Raw genomic sequence first — 12,024 nt, forward strand, 5'->3', positions numbered from 1 at the left:
CTTTTAGGGAATGTTTGCACACGCTGTTAAACACAAAAATAGCAAGGAACTCCCAACTAAAGACTACCAGAGTCAGACATAATTATGGTTTCTCATGTGCACGCCATGAAAGGGTCAATGGTAGTCATATGGAGGATCCAAGAATACAAAAATAAATTGTACAAGTAGACTTGCGCTAGTCTTATTTATGATATCTTAATATACAAGAATGAACCACCCCATATAGGTACCCAGGGTTTTACTCCAATGAAGCTATTTCTGTTACTCTCTTTCCACCAATTATACAATCCTGCCATAATATCACTGAAATAACGTTATTAAAAAAGATTCCTGTAATGTTAGGGAACCACGTCTAATTGAAACAAAACAAACAAAAAAATCACTTTACTAGGAGCTATTCTGATTGGCTGAAAGAGGATAATGTGACTATGGATGAGGGAAAAGTCCCTCATGCTATTATCTTGCCTCGAAGACTTAATTAAATATGTCATTCTAGAGAAAGGTGGTGTATGTATGGAAAAAGGAAAACTGCCAACAAAATCAATGCAACCTGGGGCCTCTTTTCAAAGAACCATGAAACTGACAAACAGCCGAATACACCAACTTAACCTGGAAACAGGTCTAAGGAGAGGAGAACGCGATTTCAGATCACACACCATGCCTTTTCTCTTTTTGTTGTGCAAGTCTAAAACTTATAAAGATTTGAGGTAACTATTCTCAAAGCTCGGAGCTCTGGGCAATAAATAAATGCAAAACTGTTTGACTTCTTGCCCATTTCCCCCCACATTTCATCCCCACTCCCATGCCAGAGTATCTGGGTGCTAAGCCCATTGACCTTCTTCTGTGTCACCTCTTTCTAGAAAGTGTGTTAATTCAATGAATTTTTTTTTTACACCACAACAGGGTACATAAATCTAAGTCATATTTTACTTTTATATTACTATTATTATTTTTCTCTTTGCAGGATAGAAAAAAAGTAGTATCCAAAGAGGTACAACTATTACTCAAGCAAATCTTTTCTCTCTACATCCCTTCAAGTGAAGACATTGTGGGATAATATAAGAATGCCAGACATGGAGTCAGACAACCTTGCTTAAATTCCTGGCTCTGTCATTTATGACCTATGTGACTTTGGGGGAAAAAAGATAACCTCCATGAGTCTCAGTTTTCTCATCTGCAAAATGTGGAGACTGGACTCAGACATTCCTTCTACCTCTAGATCTATGATCCTAAGATCCTCTTTCAGTATAGAACAGGGAGATAATGCTTCCAGTCTCTCCCCTCCAACCCATCTTTCCACACAGCTGCCAAAATACTCTTTTTAAAATACAACTTCGACCAACTCTGAGATCCCTCCCCTGCTCAGAAATCTCTAGAGGCTTCTTTTTGTCTCTGGAATAAAATACAAATGAGTAATTCTGGCATTTAAAGTCCTTTTTAATAAAGCCCCACCCTAATTTTCTAAATTTATTTTATATTACTCACATTTATGCACACTACATTCCAGGCAAACTGAGCTACTCGCTGTTCTCGGAACTTAGCATTCTACCAACCATTTCTTGGACATTATGCAGGCTGTCCACTCTCCTTTTGGAACTCACCTGTTCTTCACCTCACCTCTTAGAATACATGACTTCCCCAAAGGTTCAATTCAAGTTCCAACTCTTCTATGAAGTCTTTCCTATGTTCTTCAGATTTATTAACACTCTCTCCTTCCTCAAATTATCTTAAATGAACTCTTTTAGTTATATGTTGTACTCCCAAATCAATCCCAAACTACAATCTTGAAAAGAAGCAAAGTAGCGTGAGGTCCTAAAGGTTCTGTTGTAATTACTGAAGCAAGACCAGGCGATACGACATTTACTGTATCCAATCCAAGAATATATAACTATAAAGGACAGTCAAAATTTAGGAGTTTAGAAAGAATAACAAGGGGGTTGTAAAACAATACCAATTAAAAAAACTCAAATTTATAAAACTCAAAAAGCCAGGTCCAAAACCAAGTCAAAGTGTAATGTAATAGTAAGCCTTGAAAGTTGATTAAGGGGTAACCTTAAAGGGAAGATGATGATCCAATGTCCACTATGAGGAAAACAAGAATTAACATCCACTACAATATAGGCATAAGGAAGAAAGTCTTTCTAGCCAGAGGTAAGCATTAGAAGGAAACTATGGGAGAACTACCCAAAGTGGCTAAAGGATCTCTTTATCTGAAATAAGATAGGTTTTTTTCTTAGTATGGAAAGGTTTAAATATGGCCTAATGAAAGATCTGACCTTGCTGGCCTTAGATTTCATTACTTCCTGTTCAATTCAAACTACTGATAGAAGAGTAAAAATCTGTTTTATCTCGGTCTGAATTGGAAGACAGTCTAGGTCTCATTTTCAGTGGCTTTAGAAATAATCCCCATACATGGCCCAAACAGAGAATAAAATCAGGAACAGAATCCTGCAACATGGAGGGTATGAATAAGTTGTTGGCTTGTACCTTTAAAAATGAATAAAAGTCACTCCATTTAATGCACAGTGACTTTAAAAGAGACTATTTCTTAATGTTACTTAATATTTTCCTCCCTCTCTCTTTACAAATTTTAATCATCCAGCTACTCAAAAATTCACTATCTGCCTAGTTAAAGAAACCTTTGCCTAAGGCCCTCCACAACATAGTTTATACAAACACAGAGATTTAAAAGAGTATCTTAAAGGTAAAGAATCGCTAGTTAAGTCATACAAAAAAATTTGCACCAAGCATCCTCAATGGAAATTAGACATTGATTAATTAGATCTTTACTAGTCTTTGAACTTAGGCTGTCATTTTATTTTGAAATGTCTTCATACCTCAGTTTACTCACATGGAAAAGGGGACTAAAACTATTAATTCTATGAGATATCTGAAAGGTTTAATTAAATGGCTGAAAAGAGCTAAATGAAAGGCTCTGGAGGGCAAAAAGATCACAGGCCACAAAAGCAAAAAGATAAATCCAGCCCAATCTATAATATAAATTTGGCTCCATTAAAGCTCTTTCCCATTCTGAACTATTACCATTCCTTTTCTTCTCTGCATTAACTTACTAATAAAGCCAAGAGGGATTACACTCATTTCAGTGCCACTTGCAGCTACCATTTAATATTAATATGCTAATGGAACTTCATATGCACCCAAAAAATGACATATTTAACTTTACTACACTATTTTGGAAGATGGGGTGGAGAAAAGTGAAGGAGAAAAAGGTAGGTGAGTGGCATAACATTGCCATGCCAAAAAAAAAACCAAACAAACAATACCCTTTCTAGGAAAATTTGAATTATTTCTCATAAATGATTTCATTTGTTCTCAAAATTCTTCCATGTGCTTCAGAAAGGGAAAAGTATTACTATCTCTACCTCCCCCCTGCAGTGAGAGTAACTAAATCCTGTGAAATTAAATTATTGGCTCCAGGGCCCAGATTACATTAAAAGCTCCCAAAAAGAATCTTAGAATTCTTTTTAGAATCTTAGAATTTCCAGCACCACCTAACTTGCTTAATTTGCAAATGATCAATTTATAAAATGGGACTGACAAAGATTTTAACTCAACGTATTTATTCATCTCAATGACCAAGCATATTCATGATATGCATTTTATTTACCTTCCAGGACCTAATCTCGGGTTATATTTGCACTCAAGACAGTTTCTACTCACACTCGAAGATCATGAGTTAAGGATGAAACACTGGAATTAAGTATATACATGACATATGTTTATTAATGAAATGTCAGATGTTCAATTCTATGGACATAAACTATGCAATACATAATTTAGAAGAGGGTTCATTTAAAGTCAGTTTGAATTAAGTGAGACTTGATGTAGTTACCAAGTTAAAGAAAAGATACTCACATGACAAAATTATGAATTATTTAAAAATACACAATTGGGTATTAATCAACCAATCAATAGATATTTATTAAGCGCCTACTGTGTTCCAGGCACTGTGCTAAGTGCGTGCTGAGGATACAGAAGGAGGCAAAGACAGAGCTTATTCTCAAGAAGCTCACATTTTAATGAGAAAGAGAAGAAACAAACAACTGCGTACAAAAAAGCTACGAATAAGACAAACGTGTTCAGTCACTTTTCAGTCACATCCAACTCCAGCGATCCCATTTCTGGTATTTCTGGCAAAGATACCGGAGGGGTTTGCCCTTTCCTTCTCCAGCTCATTTTACAGATAATGAACTGAGACAACAGGGGTGAAGTGACTTGCCCATGGTCACACTGCTACTAAGTATCAGAGGTCAGACTGGAGCTCATGAAGATGCACCTTCCTGACTCTAGGTTCAGCACTACATCCACTGTACCACTTAGCTGCCCTAAGTACTATTAATCAATAAGTTTGGGAGAGACCTAGAAATTACTGAACACCTAACCCTGTATTTGTTTGTTTACACTTCAAGCAGTAGAAACTACTTTCTCATTCTAAGTACTTTAAGGTACTACATAAGAAAATTATTCAAATGACAGGAACAGAGGAATTCTATACTATAAGAAATAATTAGCTAATACTCTGTTGAATTTTCTTTTCAACAGTCTCTGATAAGTATTATGTCAGAAAATACATTCCCTTGTGAGGATATCTTTTCACCCAGAAAAAATCTATATTTAATGTAGGAGAGTAGCCTACATTATAAGAAGATGTAGGTATAACGTATGAGCTAGAACACTAAAAAATTAAATCTACCTAGAATTTTAAAAGGCATGAATATAGAGCAGGATCATGTAAACTCAGTTTGTTTTGAATACATAAAAGGATATAATACAATGTTCACACTGGGTTTCCCTTTCCCTCACACAGTAAATTCTGTTCACACAGAGTTTATGGTGTCCTGTTGGATGGGAGAAGGGAAATGGTAGCTATGGATACTGTACTCAAGCCCCTCACCCTCATCAAGTTTCATGATGACAAATTTTATATATGGTTTTTCATGTTTTAAGCTTTTGGTATTTTTGGAATAGTTTAAAATTAAGTGATTTGTCCAGGATCAAGCAGCACATTAGCTGGTGCAGTGCAGGAAGTAAATTTATATACGTTCATCTTACTGATAGTCATCATTCTATCCTAAAAGCACATCCAGAAAAGACAGTCAGAGACGCAGGCCAAGAAATAGGAAAAAAAATATTGAGTGGACTGATAGATCTGGGAATCTTGCAAACCACAATTCAGGAAGTTGGACTTTTAAGGAAGAGTGAGTTCTAGAGGAAACAATTGTAACATATTGCTATGTTAGGAAGAAGAAATTTAACATGGTATACAGGTGCAATAGGAAGAAAACGTGGAAAATAATAATTTTTAACAGGCAGACAACAAACTGATGAGATGAAATAGGGTCAGTCAAGAGTTTGCCATTTTAAAATGTATTGAGTCCAGGTTTACTTAAGAATAGGGAGCAAGGGCCAGAGTAAAGGACAAGAAATGTACAAAAGGAAGGCTCTCCAAGGACATACTTCTGAGTAAATCGGTTGGAAAATTAATAGAGATGTGATAGGTCAGAAATAAAAGTATAATATAATAAAAAAGTAAATAAAAGTACAGGAGATTGGCTGCACTCATGGGCACAATCAGACTCACACCACAGAGAAAACACACAAATTGGGGAGACAGGCTACATACCAATAAGGTTTCACAGAATAAGGGAGCCCAGTCTCTAAAGACTTAGAGACACAGATACCTATGGATAATTGCACTGGATACGTTTAAGAATTATCATAATTGGTTTATATGATCCGGCAGCAGTTTATTTTCAGGCAGATCTTACATCATCTGTTTCATCATACATATTTCATTCTAGCATCGAAAATACACAGAGCTGACACAACCTCAATGAAGCTGCACCTGGGATTGAAAATTACATTGGTCGGCTGTCCAACTCTTCCTGTTCTGTGTCCAGGATCAATACCAAAAAAGCATTTCTTGTGCCAAGGGACCAGGTTTAATGTCCAATATCTTGGGAACCGCCAAGGCTGAAGACAAGCTGTGCAGTTTGGGAGAGCCAGAAGCAATCTGTATAGGGCTCAGTGCCTGGTACCCAGTGCCAAGTCTGGGACCTGGTGCCAAATCCTGGAACTGTCCTGTGACTTCTTTCCATGAGGAACACTTCATGTTTGCCTATCCCTAAATCAGGTCCCCAAAGGCATTTTTCCAAGTTATGAAAGGAAAACAGAGTTATAGAATTAAATCCCTCCCTTCCTCACCCCACAAAGCAAGCTTTTACAATGCAAACATTGAAAATAATTTGGAAGCTTGACCAGTCATCATGTTTATGATATAATGCTGTAACTGAAAAGTCAATCAAAGCTCATTTAACCAATGCCAAATTTGATAGGACACCCTATCCTGAAATGTGTCACTGTGATGCCTCTGCCCACTGAAGCTCTTGCCTAGGAGGAAGACCATGCACAATTAATTTAACAATTATTTTAACATGAGATTTTTCTCTAATGAGCATTTTCCCCTTACATTTGATAAGTTTAAAAAGAATGCAGTCAATTCTGGAACATCCAGGCTAATAGGAAAAACAACTGAAATCTACAGATCACAAAGAAATAAAATTTTAGTCACTGCTTGAACCTAACATATACCTTTTCTCTTTCTAATTCTTTTGGTGATTTGTCATCATTTTTCCCTTTTCCTTCCACCCTTTATTTGAAAGGAGCTAATAAACACAAAAACGACAGGAGCAGGAATCACAGAAGTCATACCTCAATCACGTACTAGATCACTGGCTGGAGGGGATGACAGGCTTTCCCAGTCCTATGTCCAGGGAAACATGAATAAGGGAGAAAAGATGGGGCAACATAAAGACATAAACAGTACTGCAAGGGAGCTCAACTCCCTCTGCTTAGATCCTTAAAAGGAGAGCTAATGGAAGCATAAAGTGTTGTAACTGGAAGGGAAATCACAAAGACTATTTAGTTTAACCCACTCAAGGAACTGTGGCTTACCTATGTTCAGCCCAAAGTTACCCTGTTGGTTAGTGGCAAAACCAATAATAAAAGTTAGATCTCCTACCTCCCATTCCAGTGGTCCTCTTAGCATACACACACACTTACATATACATATATATACGTGTGTGTGTATATATACATATATGTGTGTGTGTGTATATATACATATATATGTGTGTGTGTGTATATATATACATATATATATGCACACATATACATATATATATATATACACTCATATATATATATACCATGATATATTTTCATTGAAATAATTGCAATTTTTTTAATTGTTCAAAAAGCTAATCATGATGCTGGGTTACTAGATCTGATAGAAGATCAGAAAATATGGGTCCAATGGATAGGCGTAGGCCAAACTTCTCAGATCAGCACTCAAAATTTATAAAAACATATCCTTGGAAAACAACTGGAAGATATCCACTAAACAGAAGTTTTATTTCACTACTTCACAAAGAGTCATTGTGATTGATTTATATTCTATAACTGTTGTATTTAACATAAATTTGAGTTAGTGTCAATGCTTTCTTTTGGTTTTATTAGAGGGTGAAAAATGGATAACACCTAAGCCTTGTATCCAAAAAAAGAACTGGGAGACTAGCCCCTAGATTGGACTATTTCAAAACAATGAACCCCACATGTTTTTATGGGAACAGAATGTTGGCAGATCATAAATGAAAAGGATATTAGAAAGGCCAAATTTCCATCTTTCCTGTGTTCTCAAAAATATAGTACAATGGAAAGCAAATCCTTCCCCACATATTTTGTGCTCAATTTACAAATCTGTGAAAGACTACTGTACTACAAGCTGCCATCAAGAGCAAATCATTTTTCATTCTATTCACAATCATCATTCCCTTCCCAGATGTGTTTCTGACTTTCTGAACTTCTGTACCATGTCTTTAATGCAGTCTCACACTGAAACTTCCCTCAGCAACTGGGGCTTCCTCAGCCTGGAATATCCATCTGAACCGCCAGTCCCCAGTTTTCATTGGTGAGTTTCTCCTCAGGCCTCCCTTGTAAAGAGGGGCCAAGGCCAAACAACCTTCATTCCCCTCCCAGCTTGTTTCTGACCTTCTGGACTTCTGCATAGGTACCGTTATCCCTTTCCCTCCTCCTGCTTTCCATTTCCTTTTGTGTGCTATCTTGCCCTATTAGAATGTGGCAAATCAAGAGCAGGGACTGTCTTTCTTTCTGCTTATATTTGTATCCTCCGCATTTAGCACAGTGCCTGGCACACAGTAAATACTTAATAAACATTTGCCCTGGTAACAACTGGTAATGATGACAAAAGGAGAGAATAGTCCATGTTGATGGGGTGTAACATGCACTGTTATGGAGCTAGGAATTGGTGCAGTCATTCAGGAGAGCAATTTGGAATTACACTGTGACTTAAAATGTCTATAAGTTGTGACCCTGAAATCCTACGGCTAAGCATATACTCCAAAGATGCGCTTTTTGTAGTAGTAAAAAATGAGAAACAGTGAACGTTCCTCTTAATTGAAGAATGGCTAAACAAAATGTTGTACATGAATATAATGGAATTATCACTGCTTTACAAGAAGTAAGGAATATGAAAAGTCAGAAGTATAAGAAGACATATGTGTTCATGCGAAGAGACATAAGCAGAACCAGGAAGTCCATATGCACGATGACTTCACAATATAAACAGAAAGAATAAGAATAAAACTTGAAAATGAATGGTGTGTGATCTTAATGACCAAGATTGGCTCCAAAGAGAATATGAAACTCACCCTCCCTCCCTTCTTTTTAAAGGTAAGGGACTATGGGTATAGAAAACTGATATAATGCATATATGCACGTGTGTATATATATATGTGTATATATGCATATATACATTTGCATATGAATGTGGTTGATGTTTTGCCTTTCTAAAAGTTTCTTTGTTATAGGGCTCTCTCTAGAAGAAGGAAAGGATGCTGTGAAATGTAAATGATAACAAAAAGATAGTAATAAAAATGTAATTCAAAAACTAGTCATTAGGATTTCATTGTTCTGACCTGAACTACATAACAAAATTCTCTTTGGTAATTTAGCCCCATGATAAGGGAGGCGGAACAACAATACACAGTCTTCTAGAATATGCAGTTCTCTCCACGAGGAACCAAAATGTGATGACAGACTGGCTGGGGTGGAACCAGGGCTCAAAGAACACAAGACTATCATCCGCCACCTCTTGGGGATTAGCAGTCTCTTCTTCAAGAAAAGAAATTAAAACCAATAGAAGGCCTTCTAAACACACATAATTTACAAATGATTACTTTTTTAAAAAGGACAGAATTAGATCATTTTCATGGGCCAACAAGTCACCTATGAACAAAATTGATCCACATGATAATTTAATTGTGATACTATATTACTAATAAGCTCTCATGGGAAAAAGTTACTTGGAAATTGGTTATTTTTCGAATAACCATCCTAAAGACTTTCCAATTTTCTTGGTCTTTCTGCATTTCATAGGAAATACAGGACTATAATCTTTGGCATTCATTTCATACAATCACTGCCAAATAATTGATAAAATTTGAAATCTTGCAAGTGATTCCTAGGTTTCCTCAGCTTCTTTTCAAAGGGTTTGAAATTTTTAACAGACATTTCCTACAAAAATCTTAGTGCTAATTTTTAAAGAAAGAAGTAGCAGCAATAAGAGAATTTTAAATATATGTTAAAAGTCCCAAACTTCAATGTGCTACAAATAAACGTATAAAATGAAAATGAATCTAATGTTTTTAATATTTAAAGGATTAAAAATGGCAATTCAATCTTTTTCTTAGAACAAATGAAGATTGAGAAGAATTATGGCTTTTCTAGACTCTTTTTCTATAATCACTCAATTATTCATTTGAATATGTAAGACCTCAATGGAAATTTCTGCACCATAGTTCCATAAATGGGTTTAACTGTAAAAGCCTGATTACACAATGTCTCCCACAAAAGCAATATATTTCGATATTTATGTCTCTAAAATATCCTATAGTAAAATTAATATTTCTGCACAGGAAAAGAAGCAGCTATTTAGTCCTGGACAACTTGATAACATCTCTTTCAACTTATACTTATAATTATCATGTATGAACTTCCAAAGCAGAAGTTGTCAAGATTTAACATTAGCATTAATTTATGTCATAACTGACTGTTACTATAAAGATAATGGCAAAGCATCCATTTCATCAGACAGCATGTATCGAAAGTGAAATTTCACCTTAATTACCACGAATCTGTCCGTTTTTAATTAAATTGATCAGTAATGTATTATCTTTTTTAGACTTGGAAGGCTGTTATTATCACAAAGCTCAAGCTGTCAACGCGCTGCAACTCTTTTCTCTAAAATGATCAAGTGTAAAATTTTTAAGCAATGTAATCAATGATATTGTATCTAATTTGAGACATTAAAAACTTTCTATCTAGTTTTACAGCACTATGAAAAGGACATTCTGAAAGCTCCAGGCTTAAATTAATGTGATGGAAACCAAAGAGTGCAATGGAAAGAACGATTTGTTTGTAATCGGAGAAGCTAGGTTTAATAAGCTACTACTTATTAAATGTGTGACCTTGGGAAAGTCTCCTAATCTCTCTAGATTTCAGTTTCCTCATCTGAAAAAAAGAAGGAATTAAACTAGATGATCTGTAAGGTTTGGCTCACCTCTACATTATATGATCCTACTTTGCCTTGACTGGATACTGCTTTTGTATCATTTGATACTGCTGGTCACCTCTCTCCTAGTTCATGTTCTAGGAGTATCACTTGAAGACACTGGGGATGTTTAACAGAGAAGATGCAAGGGGACCCCGATAGCTGCCTTCAAGTATTCCGAGGGCTACTGAACGAAAAAGGGATCATCAGATTTATTTCTCCTGGTCGCAAATGGCAGTACTAGGAGTGAGGGCAGGAAGCTGCATCAAGGCAGATCCATCTTCATGGAGGGGAAGTTTTTTTTTTAACACTGAGGGCTATTTAGACATGGAATGGGCTGCCTCTGTAGGTAGGAGAACATCCTTACTAGAGGCACATGGGAGCACAGATTTAAATCTGAAAGGGACCTTGGGAGACATCGAATGCCCTCATTTTAGAGAAAAGGAAGAATCTTGGGTACAATCTGACAACAATAACAAAGATAATATAACAATAATAAAATGCACACTGATCATAAAAATATCAAGAAGCAAACTAAGAATGGCTGGCATCCTGAAATCAAAGCTAAGAGAAAAATGTGCTTAAGGCAATAAATTCCTAAATGTACACTTTCAGATCGATAAAGGAGATCACAATAGAGCTGGAAAGTATCCTAATGAAAATACAATAAATCAAACTAAATAAAAGCCCATCCACCAAAGGCAACAACAGAAAGATGATTTTCATCAAAAGGGAGGAAGAGGATCGATGAATATTATCACAACACATCGTCATTGTCCTTCGTTCTCGAAGAGGCCCGAAACGACATCACCATGAAAAAGTGAAGTTTCAGTGTGTAGGACTGTGGCTGATCAGACCAACACAAGCTCAGAATTTTCTACCACAGGTTGGGCACAGAGAGTTCATGGGAACACTTGGGGTGGTTACTCCAAATTTGTGCTGTTTCAATTCTGCTTTGCTCATAGAGCACAGCACCTTTTCTGAAGTGGGCGCACCATGCTGAGCGATCCTGTGCCAGTGCCTCTCATGTTCCACGATCAAATCCAAAGTTCTTGAGAGAGACCTTGAGAGTGGTCCTTGTATTGCTTCTTCTGACCACCATGTGATCACCTGCCCCATGCAAGTTCTCCATAAAATAGTCTTTTTTGGTAAGTGTACATTTTGCATTTGAACAATGTGGCCAGCCCATTGGAGTTGTGCTCAAACTACAGCATAGTTTGAATGCTTGGCAGTTTAGTTCAAGGAAGGACCTCAGTGCCTGCTACCTTATCCTGCCAGGTGATCTTCAGGATCTTCCTAAGATAGTTCAAATGGAAGTGATTCAGTTTCCTGGCATGGCCGTGGCAAACTGTCCATGTTTCGCAGGTGTATAT

At 36.6% G+C, this 12,024-nt stretch overlaps 1 protein-coding gene across 9 annotated transcripts in view; it reads right to left on the reverse strand.

Moving 5' to 3' along the window:
* DPH6 (diphthamine biosynthesis 6) overlaps positions 1–12,024 on the reverse strand; it is a 479,427-nt gene that overhangs the window by 450,262 nt on the left and 17,141 nt on the right. The gene's annotated exons all lie outside the window — the stretch shown is intronic.

The sequence above is a fragment of the Notamacropus eugenii genome, chromosome 7 (assembly GCF_028372415.1).
Source record: "Notamacropus eugenii isolate mMacEug1 chromosome 7, mMacEug1.pri_v2, whole genome shotgun sequence".
NCBI lineage: Eukaryota > Metazoa > Chordata > Mammalia > Diprotodontia > Macropodidae > Notamacropus > Notamacropus eugenii.